The sequence below is a fragment of the Cyanistes caeruleus genome, chromosome 2, assembly GCF_971803275.1.
Source record: "Cyanistes caeruleus chromosome 2, bCyaCae1.hap1.1, whole genome shotgun sequence".
Classification (NCBI taxonomy): domain Eukaryota; kingdom Metazoa; phylum Chordata; class Aves; order Passeriformes; family Paridae; genus Cyanistes; species Cyanistes caeruleus.
In genome coordinates, this window is record NC_141702.1 from 33,509,356 (window position 1) to 33,529,483 (window position 20,128).

The window sequence follows — 20,128 nt, forward strand, 5'->3', positions numbered from 1 at the left end:
GCCCCACCTTCAAAAAACTTGATGGCAGCACCAAGGGCAGAGCAGAGTGCAGGGGGATGTGGTTTGTTTTTATGTAAGTCCCAAAGGCAGAATTGATGTTGAGGGAAGAGGACATGCTGCAGAGCACAAAGAAAAGCCAAGGTGATTAATTTCTCTCATGCATCCTCATTCCTAGAGAGAAAAGAGAAGGATAAGAATGTAGGCAAGCGCGTCCCTCCTCCCAAACAACTCTGGCTACCTGGATGCTGAAAAAGGCAAGAGGTTTATTTTATCACTTAAAAAATCTTAGTAGAGTTTACTTTTATGCAAAGAGGGTCACTAAGAGGTTCAAGTAGGAAACACTAAGTATAGATGATACTGAGATCCTGTGCTAATGGCAATAATATGAATAATTTGACTTAAGCCGTGTATTTCATCTCATCAAAAAACACCACTGTTTTTTTCTAAACTTTGGAAGAAGCTCTTTTTTGTCAAAAAATTAATTTTTAAATATCTCTGGCTATAATTTATTTTAGAAAAATGGGATGCACAAACACATTATATATATGCATTAATCCATATATATATATATATGGATGAATGTACGTGCATGCCAATGAATAAACATTTGAATAAACACTTATGAATAAACATAACATAACTCTCAGACCTGAAGGAATTCAGAAAAATACAGATCCCTGTACTAAGAAAATGCTGCTCATCAAAATAGGCTAGTGATACAAGGCTATTGGTCAAAACAGGCAAGAAAATAAATTTTGGCTGGATAAATGATGTCAGAGTTACTGATATTCCAGTGTAACAATAAAAATTCAGGAAGAATATAAATTATAAATCTTTTCAAAAAGATCACATGGCATCAGCCCCAGGCATTGTGGTGGAACAGATTACATAAAATTGTATTAACAATGAACAAAGCAAAACTACCAGATTTGAAAGCTAATTAGTACCAATCATTATAATTTAATGGAAAAATGATCATATTTCACTTTTTGAGTGAAAATTACATGCTTGATTAATTAAGGCATCTGTACTTTTTTATATTTAGACTTTTGGAAATATAAACCATTTGCCTTATCAAACAGAAACACCTCATCAGGGATATGAATTAAGAAAGAAGTTAAATATTCGTTTTTTAAAAATCATCAATTAGAAAATGAAACACAGTAGTGGCATTTCTCAAGGAGGTCTAGCATTCAACATTATCAACAAAAATTTGACACTGCAGACTACATACTGTTCATGAAATCTACTAATGGGATGGCTGAGAAAACATTTAATGACAGCAAGGTCTGAAAATATATATATATAAAAAAAAATATATATATATATATAGGTTATATATATAATATTTGATAATATATATAATATTTGATACAGAGAAAACCATCTATACATCACAGAATCATTGAACTCTGATTGGAGGCATATCTGGACATTATCTACTTTAGCTTTCTATCCAAAGCACAGCAATCTCCTGCAGGAGGTCAAGTCAGCAGTAGTTTTGTCTGGTTAATCCATACCCTGCAAAAACAGAACCTGCTCCAGTGCTGCATAATCCTCCTAAGGAAAGTCTCCTTCCTATTGTCATAACTAGCAAAATCCCCAAATGCAGATTTTGACCTCTTCATACCTTTTGCCATCAATGAAAAGGACTTGGCTCCACCATCTTTGTAGCTGGGTTCAGTCATCTCCAGGCAGCTGTTTGGCCTCACCTTAGCTACCTCCTGCCAGGTTAAGGATTCCCAACTCCATCAGCTTCTCCAGGCAGGTCCCAGGCCTGATGCCCCTCACCATTTGGTAATCTTCTGCTGATGCCAGCCAATCTCTGAACAACTTTTTTGAACAGGAACCCCAAAACTGGAAGCAAACTTCCAGTACCACTGGTGCAGAGCAAAGGAAAAAGATGACTTGTCTCAATCAATTGGCTTTACTTCTACTCATCAGGCCCATGAGAGCACTATGAATCACAGGTGTCCCTGCCCAGACTGAAGTTTATAATTATATTGCTTCCAGTATAGAAATGTGTGCTTTTCTTTGAAATTTGTAACCTTCCTGTTGACACAGTCCTTAGGATTTTCTTGACCAAAGTTTTGCCACTCACTAGTCAACCTTCCACATTTAATGCTGTGTTTAAGCTTTCATGTTCTCTTTACATTTTCTGAGGAATTTTATCCTCCAGACTGCTGGTAGAGTTATTCAGTAATAGAGGCCTCTCTATTTATGCTTGATACACAATATTTATCCACTCATTACTAGGCATCAAGTCATCAGAGTCAAATCATACTGTCCGTAAGCTGTCTTCTAAATGAGAATGTTGAGGGAGGTGATATCAAAACCGTTACTGAAGTCGAGTTTCATCTATTGCTCACTGATCATCCACATTGAAAATCATTCAATCATACGAGATGGCCACACTGGTCAAGCATATTTTTCCCTTGGTAAAATAGGTAGATAATTCTGATTGTCTTTTTCTTCCTTTGTATGCTCGGAAATTAATTCCAGGAGGACACACATTGTTATATTTCATTGTTTTTCCAGTCATCACAGAACTCCCCTAGTTGCATTAATTTTTGTAGAGAACAGGAAACCACCTTGCAGTCACAGAAGCAAGTGGTAAACCCATGAGTGAACTGTGTCATAGACCACAAAGGATACAGCTGTTGTCAGAACTTGGAGAAAAACTAATGAAATGCAATTTTTTCTGCTAAAGCTAGAAAGACAACAGTGAGAAAGAAGAAAGAAAATATGATGCTATCTGTATATGGGATATTTTTTTAAAGTATGTTAGATTATGCTAGGTGTTTCTGATACCCCTGCTGTAATGAGGATTTTTGAATACTGCATAATGCAATAGAGAACGATAAAAATTACTGGGAAAATGAGAAAATACCTTTCAGTCAGAGTTTTTCTTTTTTAGTTCATTTCAAAGATGATGTTGAGAGTTGTATGCTCTGTAAAAACAGTACCCATGGGCTTTATGAAGGGAGAATTGGGGTGATAAATTTCTCTTCTTAACTTCTCTAAATTTTTATGAAAGGTATAAAAAGAGCTACTGCATTGTATTAATCAAGTCCACAGCACCTGGCTCAAAATATTAGTAACTGGGTTAAATATAAGGCATCCACAGATAAGGGAAGATGACAGAATGGCTCTTTTTGCTCTTTTTCTGTATGAATCTTGAATTTTATGATGATACTAAAATTATTCTGAGGATGTTAAACATAATACAGCCAGTAAATCTATATCAGACTATCAAATATAAATCTTCTGATACTTCTTTCAGAATATCTGATCTACAGAACAGAAAGGTAAATGAAAAGTAAGAGAGGATCTCTTCCCATAATAAAATAGAAGCTCAGTTTTTCACATGGTAAGGCACTAGCACTATGACCAAAGCACTCAGGAGTTTAATGTCATACACAGCTTTTAAAAATAGATCTTATGCCTTCATGTCAATGAGCAGCAGCTGTATCTGTATAAAAGGGGCTTTGTTGCATTAGGGAAGTAAAAATTATTTAGAAAATCACTAATTTGTCTATGTTATAAGGGTTAGGAATGGGTATCAATATATCCCAGTGGTCAAGGAGATACCAACCCACATCAAAGTACAGAAAGCTCTTAAAATATTAATTAATCCCTATTTGAACAACAGATACCACTCTAACCTTTTTTTTTTAAAAAAAAACAGAATAAATTGTTTTGTTAGCAATAGGTAACTAAGCAGGTTTCTGTGGAGCACTAACCCTCTGCTGCCTAAACTTCTTGATAACTCTTGAGATCTTTCCCAGGACAGCAATTACTAGTAAAACAATCTTATAATATCAATCCAAGTCAAAAAATATGTAGAGAAGTTTAACATTTCAGGTTTTTCCTGCTCTTTTCAAGTGACCTCGGATTTTCAAGGTGCTAATGAGGTCTCAAAGGAGACTGATGCAAGCTCCCCAGAAGCTGTCTGTAAAAGAAATACTGGCAAAGATTGCCAAAAATACTTATTCCTTATACCAGACTGTGCTCAGCTGGCTAGACAGTGCTTATGTAGTTTTTTGGATAGAATGCCAAACAGGGGGGCAAAAAGTGTAGAGCACTGTTTGAATGCGATTCCTGGGGAGAGGGGTGGAAAGAGTAATAGAAAAAGGTCAGGAGAAGTAGGAGCTGAAGGCATTGAGGTTAAATCAAGACATGTAAAGCTGTTAGAAACACGGTTTCTCTAACTTTGCTTTTCAAAGGGCTCCTTGTTTTTCTCAAGAGTAGCTGTGCCCACTGTCACCCCAATGTCAGGTTAGTTTTTATATTGTAAGTCTCAAATGGCCCTCTTCTTGCTTGGCATAGCTGCCAGACAGGGATAAAGGGGGAAGACCTGAACAGAAGGACAGGCATGTCTCTGTCCCCTCACACACACAAAGAAATAGAGCAAGACTGTAGATAGAGAACAGTGGTAGGGGCCAGGTTGTGTCCTGTTAGTCAGTGGGGCTGTGGGAGCGATGCAGTATCTAAGACACCCATACATATAGAACCTTTTAAAGCCCTCAAGCTTTTTTAGACTACTGATCTGATTTACATACACAGCACAGTCCCCATTCAGAGAGTGCAAGTGAAACTTGAGCCAAACCGCTTTGTTTTCGTGCTTGCCTTGTACCACTGAAATTTCCCTTGCAGTAAATTACCATAGATAAACAAGAAGAGTCTTAAAAATTAGCATCTGATTGACCTCAAATTAAACCCTTCTTTTTACCCCAGAGAGCTCAGTGGAAGGAACAAGAAAATACAATGACAGTTTTACTAGAATACTTTACTAGAAAGATGACACAATTGAGAATCAATTCCCTAATGGAACAAGGATTGATAGAAAATTTTGTAATGGAATTCTGTGAGAAGAGTCAGTAAGTGCAACCCTCAGTATTCATTTTCCTGGTGTATTATTTACCTGGCTTTACCTAATATTACAACCACATTTCCAGGTGGGGAAAATCAGCGTTGCTCCACTACAATATACTACTTTGTTTCTTGTGACTTAAACATTTAGTAAATTAGAAACAAACAAAAACTTTCAATACCATGAGTGGTGCATGAATACCACTGCTGTGGATGGCAAGCCCTCTAGCAGATTTAACACAGCCATGACTGCACTAGAGCAGAGTTTGGGTAAGTGAAGGGTGTCACTGGACTCTGTCAGCAAAACACAAATGTCCAGTGCCTAAAGGATCCTCTCTGACCCCCAAATGGCAGCTGACAATCAAGAAATAACCCAGCCTCCTGTAGTTTCCACTCTTTTCCCTGTTATGCAGATATCTCAGGTACCTGTGGCACCCAGTGCACAATGAGATACCCAGTGTGTAGGGGACCTCCCTAAATAACCATATTGGTGAAGGAAGTTCTGGATTGGGACTGACACAAAACAGAGAGTCGTGTGATTTTCTTAATCAAATAAGGAAAAGCATTTTATCAGCAAAATACTTCACATTCATTTTCTTAATATATTATTTCAATGCATTATCAAATATATTGCCAAATTGGATGGAAAATCCAAAACCAAAAGCAAATATTTTCACAGAAAAAATTAAAAAGGTGTTGAAAATTATATTCTAACATCTCCGGACTAAAGAATAGTGAACATAATTAAAAGGAGGAAAAAAGAAAAAAGATGGTAAGTAAAACAGTAAACACATATAAGTCTTTAGTAACTTAGAGAAGTGGTGTCTGTAAACATCTTGAAAACAGGATAAGGGTAGTCAGCCTTGACACAGGGAGTGCAGTACCAAGAACCAAATGTGACAATGAACATTCAGCAGAAGACAGAAAGGCTATCTTCCTTCATTAAAACTCACATGACTGCAGAGATTTTTCTATTAAGGGTAAAATAAAGATCTGAATTTCCTGACCTTGTCTTCTGCTGAATTCCACTCTCCACTATCCAAAAGTCTCTGCATTCTATCCATGCAAAAATTTTCTATATTTAAATATGCTTGTGTTTTTATGTCATCTCTTGCCATGCAATATCTGGTTTCTGAATACCCCTTAATATATATTTGCATTATAACAATTAAATGCATACAATAATGGGCTGGAATTTCTCCCCATTACAGGAAACTATATCTGTCACTGTTTCACAGCTCACACCTTTTCTCACATATAAGAGAAGCTTCACCTTAAAGAAGCCTATGATTTTCTACAATCCCTTCTCTCTTCCCTCCTGAAGTTCTTGCTCTCTCAGATAATAAGTAGCCCCAGAGCCTGCTTAAACTGATATATTTTAGCTCAACCCCCAGTCATTGCACTCAGGACTAGGCAGTGACCAGATCCTGTGTATGAAATTTCCTTTAGTGCCTTCCCCGTCCCCAAGAGCATTCTAACCTGCCCCTGATCCTTCACTCATGAAATTGGCTTTGGCATTAACTCTTGCTATACTTTTCAAGGAGTTGTAAAATAGTTCCAAAGATGTTTCTAAATAAACCTTTGCACTGTTAGACATTCATGATTTCAAATTTCAGGTAGCATTACAAGTAGACAGCACCACAGCCAAGATGTTTTTGTCCTCAAGATTTGAGACCAGAGCTCAGTAAGGGATTTGTTCCCATGCATTCTTCCAGGGCACCATTATCTGTTTCCAGAGGAGTAGCCATAACACCTTCAACATTCATCAATAATTTCAAATATACTGCTATGGCCACAACAATTATGCATTTCTGCTTTGTTTCACTTTTTCTGCTCAAGTATTTTTTGTCCTTCTAATTATTCCCCTTTGCACACAGAGCCACAGTCATACAGGCCTGAGTAACTCAGATCTCTGATAACACTGTAGTATGTCCCACCTACACCATATTGAGATGATACTTCAATTCTTTTTGTAAAGAATTCTTTTCTACTTATATACAAATATTTTATGAAGTTTGCAATAAGATAGAGTACTCCTTTTCAAGCTTGGTATTTTTTTTTAATATCAAATACTTGCTGGCAACCTGAGTAAGTATTACAATAGATTTGCACAGATTACTGAAAAATTCTGTTTGTGGAAGATATACAGAGAAAAATAAGCTAATTCACTCAAAACACATGCACAGTTTGTAAAATTCTCCCTTGGTTTTGAATCAGATGTAGAAAGTTTTTTGCCTTGTACAACAGCATCTTCTGCAAACTGAAAGATTTTGTTTACCAAATTTATCTTACCATTTCTTGCTTCAGCTCTTTCTTTCTACTTCTAATTACCTGCAAATTCTTTCTATAGTTTATACTTTCTGTCATCTGTTTGTTGGAAGCATGGATTCAAATTAAACAATGGGAAAGGGAAATGGCTTTCTCCTCAGATATGCAAAAAGGCACGAAGCTGAGGGACTATTTTCTAAACTATAGCTTACAGATTAATTCAGAGTTTACAAAATTTCAGAGGAAACCTCATTATTTTCTGCACTAAACAGAGTCCCTTTGATTTAAGCACAAAAACAACAAGAAAATCTCCCATAAGTCAGGATATGCAGCTTGAAAAGATAGGCTGGATTAAAACCCAAAACTTGCTCTTTTAGGCAAAATATTCCGTATTCATTTATATTTGAAATTATAATTTAAAAATAATAACAGTAGTAAACTAGCAGAATATTTGTATTATATTTGATAATATATCAATATTATATAGATAATATTTGTATTATCTATATTTTCATAAGCCAGTCTTTATTTTCTTTGCACAAAAGGAAAAGAAAAAAAGCATATATTTGCTTTTTTTTGAGGGAATTTTTGTTTGTTAGCCTAAGAGCACAAGTCTTTTGAGAAAGACTTCTAAATATAAACATTCACCATATATCTAAAACTTGCAACTTGGTTTTACCAATATTGCTCAGTCTAGCCACTAGTATACTTTGCTTTCTACGAATTCTCAAGCAAGAGAAAGCACTGGCATGCTTTTAAGTTCTAATTAAACAGCCTCAGACTCTCTTAAAACTGTGGGCTTGAGGTTTGTTTTGCAGTTTTAAATTGCAGTTTTAAATGCTAAGGACATCCCTCCTGGCAAAATGTAATATAAACATTCCTGTTAGTGAATGCTCTTGTATAAAATACCCACTGACTTCACATGGGTAGGCTTTGAACCATCAGAACCTCCCCATTCTTCCAGAAACCTGTAGCTATACAATTTTGTTAAAAATATGAGAAAAAATACAGCATTTCTGAAAAGAGGAATGAAAAAAAAGAAGTTCTCTGAACATATGTAATGGCAACAGTTGGCTGATTAAATGTACAAAATGTACTTCAAAAACATGCGTCAGGGCTTAAGAAAAATAAACCATCAATTAGCTTTGTTCAGTCTTCATACTCAAATCCATCTACTGCTTTAAAAATAGTCCTGCTGAACAGGATGCAGAGCTATTTAAACTGAAATACTATTAGTTCTGGGATCCAAGATGAAGAACAGACTCAAAACCTGTCTGGTTATTGCATGCACTCTGACCTAAAAACTATTCCTATTTGTATTTTCAATACAAAATTTTGGTACCCAGTTTAAAAGGATTCTCACTTTTTTAACCATCATAATCTCTGGATTTCAATTTCATAGAAAAATATAAAGGATGTGGGTTATTTTATAGTTTTATTGTTTTGTGTGGAATTTTAAAAGCAGTTTCAGGGATTTATTTTTAATTATTTTATTTACTATGCCCTTATTAGCCTGGTATTCCTGGTCAGTCTACTTAAACTCTTCATCTTATTTTCTATTTTTGATCTATGCATAAATTTAAAACATTCCATGGAAGAGTTTCTTAAAATGTTTCAAGAAGTAGTTCTTTGAGTACTATTTCCCAGTATTGAAGGATTTTATCACAGTATTAACAAAACTTTATGAATCTATCCATTATCTGTCTGTGGGCAGCTGGCCCACAGGAAAAGCATTAGTACAAATTGTGGTGTGATTCCTAAGGAGGAATCAAGACGCTTCATGCCTGATCCAATTTGGGCAACCACCACAAAAGCAGCAGCATCAGCCAAAGACAGGAATGCACAGTCTGTAAATCTGTAAATGGTAGATTGCATCGCCACCTGAAGCAATCATTGGCCTCCAGGTACCACAATAGGAGAGACTCACATTCTCAAAGTTACCTCTTATCTTTCAGCTCATACACAGGAACATGATGTGCAGCTGAGAACTTGGCATTCACCAAGGAGAAAAGAGGATTTCCAGCTGGATCCCTGAAATTCTTGCTTTCATCAAGAAACACAGTGTGGTTAATGTCAAAGGAAGCATTCAAATGGATTAGCAGAGATCCAACTTCCTCTTGCAACAAACAAATGGAGAGCATTTAGTGAACAGCAATACCTTGCTGCCCAGTAACATCTCTAGGTACTAAATTTGGGGCATAAAACCTGAAGGCAAAGGGAGTGGTAAAGTGTCATGACAATGAACAAGCTTTATAGGTGGGGAAAAATTACATTGTCAAATGTTTACACACATTATCACTGGCCAATCAGTTAAAAATTTCCCAAAATGCAAAATGCAGTTAAAATGGCAAGTCTTCAGCTGTCCAAAGGTAAAAAAGCATTTTGAAGAGTAACCATCCCCTACCTGGGAAGCTTTGGAAAAAGACAGGGGCTTTGTAACTCGGAACAACTGGTTGAGTGTCTAAGCCTTAGTCAAACACAATCTTTTTAATGGCAAGAGAGCTTCAGAGGAGGGATAGCCAGCCAAACTCTGCAAGTGGAGCAGGGATCAATACCCACTCCAATGCACAGGCTTCAGCTGAATACACATTACAGTCTGAGTACAGCACCGAGAGAGGAAATCAAAGAGGTAGAGAGGAAACATGCCAAGCAGGTCACCCACCACATACTTGAAATCCCCTTTAGGACTCAGTTATCACATTGTATTGAAAAGATTATGCCTGCTCGTGACATCAGTGGAGAGACTGTGCTGTAAAGATGTCTATAAAATCTTTTCTTCTCATAACCATGGAAAAAGCCAAGATCGGGTGAGGGACAGGGAGATAAATGGTACAAATAGCTAAGAGAGTTGGCTCACATCCTCCTGAACTCTTGCCATAAACAATGTCTGGGAATGGCCAGAGGCCCCTCCAGGATAGGAGCTGTGCGTGTTCCAATGGCAGAAAACTGGAATTTCCAGAACAAGTTCTGTGTGAATTACAACAAGGTCAAGCCGTCCAAACCTGCACTTTTCTGAGGATCCCAAGAGAACACAATTGAAATGCCCACATATAATTTCATCATTATTATCGTCTCAGTATATGCTCAGTGAACTTAGGATGAAACTGACTTGGCAGGTCCGACAGCTGCACTCAGAATCAGCTGGGAAATTGCATCGGGTGGTGGAGAGATAACATTATTTTTAAGCTTTACTACACCAAGGCAACCCTTTCTCTTTCTCCTTTGGTCAGCATAGCTCACTGCCTGTCCTGTCACCTTGCAGAATTAATCAGTGGTAACACCTAAGTGACACGTGAATCTACTCTTAAACATAGGATTTGAAAATAGCAGGAATACAAGAACAGCTTAAGCATTGTGTTTTCAAAATGCCCCCAGTAACTACCATTCAGATGATGGGAGATTTTTTTAAAAATCCTTCTGCATTCTCTGTGTTTAAAAAACATATTAATATAAATAAAGTCTTGTTCTCATTTTATGAAAATAGATGATTTTTTTTTAAAACACCAGATACTCACCAGGAACACTGAGAATACTAATAGCATTTGGATTTTATAATGATGAATTAACAAGTAAACAGGAAACCATAATTTTTTTAAAGTCTCACAGGGAAGCTAAGGAATGAGAGAGTTCTGGCCCAACACACATCTCTCACACATCTCTATGCATACTAAACAACTACACTTTACATAAACACATATACATTTGAGCACATACATGTGAAAAGAGAGAAAAAAATTCTGTATTAGCTTAAATAACAAATTTGAAAAATTGACTACAGCACTAGGGTAGCACAGTTAAGCTTCCAAAATCTACGTAGTTTCCACATGAGTTTCTACAGAAAACCTTACATTTTTCTTCTTTCTGCTACATGCCAAGACAAAGTTGAATTCAAATATCATGCATTTATTACCCCCCAGAGAACCTCTGACCATTTAGTGCACAGGATGGATTGTTCTCAATGAAAAAAAAAAAAAAAGCACTTAATGAAAACAGATCAAAATATTTGAACATCTAAAAATATAATCTCATGGTTTATTTCCACAGTGTTATCAAAAATGTGTTCTGTAGGCAGAGTAAGCTCCATAAGATCTTAATTCTGTGGAGTTCATCAGCATAATATTCATTTGATGGTAAAAATATCATAAAAATATTATAATAATTAGTTAAATTTAAAAAAAAATAAAAAAGGAAGAAATTGAAAACTAGAAAATTAGAAAGATAGATGTGTGGGTTACAACTCAAAACCAAGTCACAAAATCATGAAAGCCATCATCTCTTCTTCAGCAATCGTCTGTCCTTCAACATTATTGGCCACAAAGAAGGAAGGGATTCAAAGGAGTAGCTGCCTTTATTTCACAGCCCAGATTCACCCTCTGGACACCCTTGGAAATAAATGGCAGACAGGATTGGCACTCCTGCAGTTCAGAGCTGTGTGACAGTGCACACTAGTGCATGTGTAACTCCAGTATGAGCAGCTGTGTAATGGCACAGCTCAGCATGAGCCTTTCATCCGTCTTGTTTCCAACATCCTGCTTCTCTCCTCCTGTCCCAGTGCCTCTGTCTTCCTTCACAGTGCCAACACCCATCCTGCCATCTGCACAAGGCTCCTTCCCCCATCAGTCTGATCTCCATCTTCTCCGTCCTTCTTGCTCCTTGGAGTCCAGAGTCCCAGGCCCAGCACCCTGGCAGCTCCCAGCCATGCTGACAGCCGATGTGACCCGTGCCACTCAGGAAGGGACAGCTTCAGAGCAACCACAGGAACCACCTTCTGTGCCACAACACTCTCTAGTGTCCTTGCTCCCAAATGGGCAGGTTAAAAATTCACGTATTTCTAGAAGAGAAAAATAGGAAAGATCCCTCAGGGTTTTTAAGCCTATCCATTTATTCTCCTTACCCACTATCATTCCTTCCTCTCTTGCCCCTTCCTGCCCCTCTTCCCATGAGAATAAAGTATTTACTGTGGAAAGTTAAAAACAAATTAAACTTTGGAGAAACTGTAAGTCATTTAAAACAGTATTTTATAATGGAAATTGCCAGGTAATTTTACCTAGAGCCATTTCTGCTTCAGCTGCCTGTGATGAACTGGAGTAGGCATTCAGACCCTGGGGTTCCAGGAGCAGTTAGGATGGACTGCACAGCCTTTGGGAAAGGTATTAATCAGGAAGTTCCAGCCATGTGGTCTGTGGAGCGCCTGCCTGTCCACAAAGAACTTCTTGGTTACGTGATGCTGAACCTCCTCATCTCCAACTGCTGAATTTCACTAAAGACAGATCAGGTTTCCTAATATTTGTCTCAAAGTACATCAGCCACCACAGAAAGACATATTAGTATAAAGCTTTGGGGAAAGGAAAAGCTGGAGTCTTCACCAGTGGAAGAGAAGCATGTCTGCAAGACAAACTCACAGGATGCAATCTATGCTATGAAGTGATGGGGAGCCCTGCTGGACCATGAAATTCCCTGGGATTTGTAGAATATTTATAGAAGAGGAAACCTTTCCTCCATCCTGCTTCTCCCCAGTCTTGCAGCCAGTTTTTTACTGCATCAGTAGGGAAACAGCAGTCATTCCCTGTGATCCCTAGGCCTTACTGATTTCTGTGGGAGTCCTCCACATCAGGGTGTTGTTAACATTATTATCTTACTAAATCCACAGTACTGAACCAATGGAGAATAAATTATATCCCAGCTGAAACCAGGACAACACACATTGAGAAACCCCCTTCTATCTTTCTCAATTGCAACTAAAAAAAAATTCTTTCAGGGTCTTGCTCAACTTTATCTGCAAAACTTCTCCAAGAAAAAGAATTGGACCAAAAGAAGTTCCTCCTTTACTCTGCATATTCATTGCAGTTTCAATACAGGCTCTTTATTGTAAACATAGACAAGAGAGAAAGGGAAACAAAAAAGCAGAACTAGCTATGATCTCATCCATATCCACGCACTGAAGGGAACTGTACAGAGCTGAGACAAGGGGGGCAGAAAAACAAAGAAGCAGTAACGCCTCAGGCTATCTCAGACAACTATGCACAAACTCACCACAAATTTAGGACTTCTCAAACCAGGATGAAATTATTTGCTCTCATTTACAGCACAGTCTTTTCAGGACATTCTGCAGTCTCTCTACAAATAATATTCAATTATGGACTGGTACTCCAAGTTACAGAGAGCCTCTCTGCATTCAGACCATTTTGTTTCAAAACATGGAGGATGAGAAGGAGAACCTGTGATCTTCCTCTTTGAAACATATCCGCCAGGGATGGTCAGAAAAGGAAAACAGGAAGAGAAAATAGCCATCAGTGCAAAGCAGCTGTATGAACCCAACTACAGGCACATAGAAGCTTGACATTGCCCAAGTCAAAAAATTCCTGAAATATCTACATACATGCATACAGAGAAACTGAATATAAAATATCTATATTAATATATTAATATTTTTAAAACACATATATATCTACACATTCATGCATAAATTTCTATGGATATACCTATATAGTAAAGATTTAAGTAACAACTTTAATTTTGGATACATTATCACATGTCTTATGCAGTATCATGATATACCTAAAAATTAAGCTTAAAATCAAGTTCTTGTACCTGAACTAATTCCAGCATTACAGTATTTATAAAACACTATTTTTGGAAATAATTACTAAAGATAAGATATTTGCAAAATAAAGATATTTGCAAGATAAGCAAATATCTTTATCAATACACTAAAAAAGAACTTCCTTCTGAGAGGATTAAAACATTTTTATTTCAGGAAGGCTTCTAGTTAAAATTTGTGAGCAACCAATTGATAATGTTTTACTCAATAATTCCAGAATAATGTTTTCAATAGCCAGACAGTGGATAAAAAATTTATTAACACATTTTGAACTGCAGAAAAAAACATCAAGAACACAAACACCCAAAATATGGCAACACCAAAACAAATATAAAATAAAGAAAAGCAGAGTATAGTCAGATGGCTAATCAGAATTCAGAGTCCTGGCACTGATGTTTCAGAGACATGTTACCCATTGAATTCAGGGTGAGGGTACCTCAAGCTGCAAGAAATTTCTTATTTTCAGCTGAAAACTCTTTTAAGTGGCAAATGGAAATCAAAAGAAAAAGACATGCTATTTTTTTTTCAATAAAACCAGCATCTGCTTGCCAGCTACAAACCAGAAATCTTTCATTTACATGAGTTGCATAGGAGCAGGCTTGTTTTTGTTCTCTACATGGCAGCAAAGAAGCAGAGTCTGGAAGCCAGAGGCCTATGTCAGAAACTGTGGGTTTGGCTTTGTTTCCAAGTCTCTCTTCAAATTTGAGATAACTAAAGGCCAAATTGCAGTCTTTATTGGATTGTTATAGGTTAAAAGCTTTAAATATCACTTTTTAATTATTTTGTTATTATTTTTAACCAACTCTTTTTTTTTTTTTCTCGTAGAAAACAGTGATTGAAAGATTTCCTCTGAAATGCCTTTTGATGTCTCAAGGTCTGGATTCATCCTCTTTAATTTCAGATACTTGCCTAAAGCACTAAGTACTCTACATTTAGTCAGTGGATACTATCAACCTTTTGAGTCATTCTGAAATGTATTCTGTAAATTACAGATAAAACTTTGTGTGACTATATATATACTTCCATTGTCCTATTTTGGGTAGGATGAAACTAAAGGCAAGATTTTATGTAAAGATTTCCAGCATTTTTGTATTCCAAATAAATCCAGGTTCTAACTGAAGGATGAGGAAATAGTTGGACTTTGGTGTTTCTTTGTTTCAGGTTTTTTTTTAAAGTTAGTTTGAGTATACCTCAGCCATCTATTTCTCTCAACATCTCCAAAGATTCAGGAATACTCTCATGTCTTTTCCTTCTAACCAGTTCCAGGGATGGTTGCTCTAAAACACAGCCTGATGATACCTAACTAAATGTTTTAGTTCAGTAAGATCACCTTCAGTGCAAGTAACTAATTTCAGCATTTCAAAAGCCTGTCTTGGCCAAGCAGCTTGGAGGAAACTATGGTGCCATGAGTCATATGTATGGGTCTTTTTGTGATGGATCTTCTAAAAATTACAAGGCATAACTGAGAAAAGATTTGATTAAATATTAAGCCATAATACATATCCATCAGAGTAGAAAAGGCTGATGGGACCCAGTGGTGAGTCCACCATTTCCCTGGGCAGCCTTTTCCAATGCTTTAGAATTTTTTTGATGAAGACATTCATTTAGATTTCCTAAAATTTAATCTAAGCCTCCCTTGGTGCAAGTTGAGGCCATTTCATCTCATTCTGTCACTTGTTACCTGGAAGTAGAGGCTCACCCCCTCCTTGCAGCTGCGTCCTTTCAGGCACTTGTAGTGGTAAGGTCATCCCTGAGCCTCCTTTTTTCTCCACAAAAACAGCATCGCTCCCCCAGCTGCTCCTCATACGACTTGTGTTGCAAGAACAATTGGCACTGTGCTGTCCATATCTCTGGTGGAAAGGTAGAAACAAGAGAGAAAGCAAGGAGCTTTCCTTTCTGTGGAAGGAGCTGGGGAAGGGCCGCCACAAGCAGATGCGGATGCAGAAGCAGCGTGAGAGCACGGGCGGATAGTCCAGCCAGGGCTTCCCAACACACCAGTAAACTCTGGAGAGAGGGAAGACCCCCAGATGGACCCTCCTAGCATGACTGAGCACTTAGGGCTGCTCTCTGGTGCCCTCACTGTCATGACCTTCTCACGTGTTTCTCTTCAGAGTCCTTGAGATTTTACAGAGCTTTTGCAGTATTTTTTTTTTTTCCTGTCTCCTTGCAGCACCTCTTCCTAACCCCCTGCCCTTGCTTCCTCCCTTAGGTCTATCACTCTAGTTATATCCTCAGAGGGATTTTCTCCCTCTTCTTATGCGCCTATTAATGCATCCTCTTGGGATTTCCATTTTCTTCTCAGCAAGATAGAACATACGTAAAACAATCCATGAAAAGAATAATTTTAAGTGCTGTCACCAGACTAGCTGTTTCCATGTTTCCTTTCAATGCTGTAAACTTGTGACAAAGAGAGTGTCCCACATGCAATACATTCATGCTCTGTGTATCACTGCTTCAGAAGGGGAGCATTCTCAGACAAATATTCCTTTAAGATGATCCCAGAAATAAACAGTAACAATTAAAAAGCCAACCAAATTAAAAAAAAAAAAAAGAAAAATCCCCTCAGGTTTCTTTCCATATGCTAGTTAAAAGAAATAATTATTTGCTGTGCGTGCATATATCCATTTTGCAGTCATTGCAGTAGATGTTTTGTACATAACCTCAGCTCTCTGCTTTGGATTTGCAGCAGCATGTCCTGGGAGATGACTTATCCATGGCTCTAGCCGTGAGTTACACGTGTCTACCCAATTACCAGGATTAGGATTGCCTAGGGACATTGAGAGCCTCCATCACAGCTTGGACACATCTGTCAGTCTACAGGCACAACAATATACTGGCCTCAGTATGGCAGAGTGACCTGTATCAAATCTTCTCAGCATTCTTTGCCTAGTCCTTCAACTAACATAAAGTTTCATGCTTCTCTGTGCAGGGATATCCAAATTCCATACAAAGTCATCACAGCCTGCTTGAGTTTTCAAAAGGACCCATCAGAAGGTGTTGCAAGCAAACACAAGGCAAGATAGATTCTTGACAACCTCAGATTTATAGCTATACCATTTTTGTATAGAAGCAATGGCAAAAATGGAAGGAGAAATCATTCCAACCTTAATTTCAGTACAGACCTCCTACAGCAAGCTTAATCAATTATAGTTAATTGAAAACACTAATCTATTCTCTACTTCCCTTCAACTAACCTAACTGGCTAAAATAAAAAAGGCATGTGATGGCAGAAGGCAACTTTCATTAAAAAGGAAATGTTTTAAATAAATAAACTATTTTTAAAAAAAATTACTGATACAAACTTCAGTGTTTAAAACTATCAATTTGCAAATCTCTTTCAGTGGTTCTGTGGAAAGAAGTAGAAATCAAGGACCTGGTTAGCCATCATGATTGTGAAGCTGTTCCAGTTGTTTATTTTTGTTGATGTCATGACTAGAAGTTCAAAAAGGTTCAACTGGCGGCTGAAATTGGAGTGAAACTTTAAAACATTTTGACTTTTTAAGTCAGAATATTAAGCCTGGGTTTGCCATTCTCTAAGAGAGACAGACAGAGAGAGACTCTGAGAAGTGGTAACTGAAGAAATAAAACAAAACACAAAACCATACCACTTTCTATGTGAGAAGACATAAGGGAGCTTCCTTATTTTGGTCACTTCCTCTTCCCTCTTTCTCACCAACAGACACACACATATCCACAGTATACATCCACCCCCAGACGGCTCCTGAGCCTGTAATCCTCTGCTGAAAATCTTTCTTGCTGCTTTAATGAGCTGAATTCTCTTTGGAATGAAAGAGATTAAATAACAATTCCAGCACAACAGAACAGTCAAGCCTGAGGCAGAAATGAATGGCCAGGGCAGGATTATGGTAAATAAATAAATAAACAGGGATGCACAAGCAGTATCAAATCAAAACGTTCATCTAAATACTGCTCTTGCATGTCCCTGTTTCCAGCTGGCCATTAAATAAGTTGAGTTCTGCTGGGGCTCAGAGATCTCTTAGAGGCTGCCCTGTGAGGTCAGGGGTAAAAGGCTGACAAAAGAGGAAATTTCACAAGAAAAAGCCTAATCACAGAAGTCTTTGCTTTATTCGCTCACAAAAGAGGACAACAGAGCAGAATCAAAGACCAAAGTGTTTAGGGAACAGATTGAAAAGGAGGAGTACTAAAATTGAATTAACACTATGGCTTATTTAAACTTTCAGCGTTTGGAAAACACTGTATTGCCTAGCACCATACAACACAGAGGAATTAGGGAACAGTTGGTTCTGCTTAATCAGGATTACATGAACTTTTCATTTCTATGTTTTATAATTCTTTACTTCATGACTGGGACCATTTGTTTCTTTTGCAGTGCCATTAGGGAAGGTGCTGCAGCACTACAAATAACAATAATGAGATCATGACTCCCACTAATCTGATCAGGGCTATCAAACCTAGTTCCCCAGCACAGAATGTAACCATACAGCAGAATTTAGACCATCCCACAACTTCACTAAAAACAAACACCATCCACCCTATAATAAGCTTAAAGCCTTTGACATACAAAATAAGAAACCTCAAGAAAAGCAATTATGTCACAGAAAGGAGAAAGATTCCTACAATAGCAGGCAATTACTTTGGTGGAGATGTCTAGAGATCAAGAGGGTGCCTAGAGCTGTATCATTACAGCTGCAGCACTTGGGCTGATGTTTTCAGACTGCTTCTACCAGGAAAAGATGGTGGGCTGGCAGGGAGAGCACCAGCTGAACCAGACACCCAAGTAACTGCAAGCACCAGAAAGGGCTCAAAACCAGAACAAAACAAAACAAAATAAAGCAAAGCAACCCCAAGCAACAAGTCTCATCAATTTGATAGAAAAAAGATGTAACCATTAGTTTAACACTGGGTACATGAGAAAGACATATCAATGACTCATCTGAGACTGAAAATGAAGCAAAGAAAATATCCAGAAGTCAACATAAGGAATAAGCAAAACAGAGCAGGAAAGATGGCCCTTGTAGATAGTTACTGGATAACAAGTGTCAGTGTTTGTTGGAAAATAACATGAGCTAATATTAAATCTACTTCCATGCCTCCCCTGAGGGCATGAATAAATCCAAACACTCAAAGTCTTTTATGTGTTATGGAGTTGATTATGGAAAATTGCATTAACTGTTCATAGAACTCCCTCCATATCAAGAGTAAAACACCTAATGCTACTGGTGCTATATGACTGTTATTCATATTTTAAAGGCCAAATAAATGGACATATGGTTGGTGGGGCAGTAATTCAATCAATCTTACCATTCTCTAGATTCAGTGATCCCCCCCTCTGAATCTAAATAATTCCTGAGAAGTGAGAAACACTGCTTTAATCTGTAATTTAGGCCAAAACACAAACATTTGAGAAATTCCTCTTACAATTTGCAGAAGCTTCATTTTAATTAAGAAAAAAACAAACCCAAAGAAACAAAAAACCCTGCAACCTTGAATATCAACATAGAGTCTAGGCCTCACAGTGTCCTTGGTCTAACAAAAAAGTAAAAATCAGGATACATATCCTTTTATCTACAACAAACCCATAGGAGATGAAGAATATCATTTCAAACTCTTAATTATTTGCAAGCAGTCTGCATCCAGATCCTTCAGATGCATCTGAAAACCGTTTAAAATTTCTGGTATGTACAACCAAGAATGTTGCCCATGAAAATATATTTTTTCTTTATCAGCACTGATAATGATTCAGCCTAATAAGTGATACAGTTTGGAAAGTGACAGTTTAAAAAAACAAAAACAAAAAACCAGAATCAATCAAAAAAAAAACAAAACCAACAAAAAACCACACCCCAAAGTTAGCTGGAACATTTCTGGAGGGGAAAAGGAGAAAAATATTCAGAAGGCTAAAACTCCTCTGCTTCTAAAATGCAGGCTGCTAAACCTATAAAGAAAAGACCAAAGAGCATAAATGAAGTGGGAAAAGCAGCACATGACTCCAAGTAAATAAAAAAGCCCTACAAATATGCTTATGATGGACAGAATAAAAGTTGCATGGATGAGACACAATCGTATAATGGACTTACACATGTTGAAGTTACATTTAGGGAAAAGTTTTCTAAATAAAAACACATTGAAGTAATGGAATAGAATGCACACTCTAGATCTTAAAAGGTTACATCTATAAGTGTAAACATCTGTTAACTTGTTTAAAAGCCAACTTAATTAAATTAGCACAAATCCCTCTGTGGCATTTCACTGAGTTAAACTAAAATCATAGACTCCTTGGACTGGAAGAGGTCTCAAGAGGCCCAGTTCATTCCCTGTCCACAGGCAGGATCAGTTCATCCATCTCTCATCATCCCTGACAGATGTTTATCCATCCTCTTTTTAAAAGACCACCAAGAATGGAGA

At 37.4% G+C, this 20,128-nt stretch overlaps 1 long non-coding RNA gene across 2 annotated transcripts in view; it reads right to left on the reverse strand.

The window, feature by feature from the left end:
- Positions 1–10,080: 10,080 nt before the first annotated feature.
- The window catches only part of LOC147654720 (uncharacterized), a 33,647-nt gene continuing 23,599 nt past the window's right edge, over positions 10,081–20,128 (reverse strand). The window contains exons 1-3 of one of the 2 annotated variants that reach the window (XR_015282986.1): positions 13,174–13,322; positions 12,188–12,335; positions 10,859–11,971 (exon numbers count right to left, since the gene is read on the reverse strand). This is a non-coding gene — a long non-coding RNA (uncharacterized LOC147654720). Of the gene's footprint in view, positions 11,972–12,187; positions 12,336–13,173; positions 13,323–20,128 lie in introns of those variants that run through there. The other variant, XR_015282985.1, reaches the window with a different exon arrangement.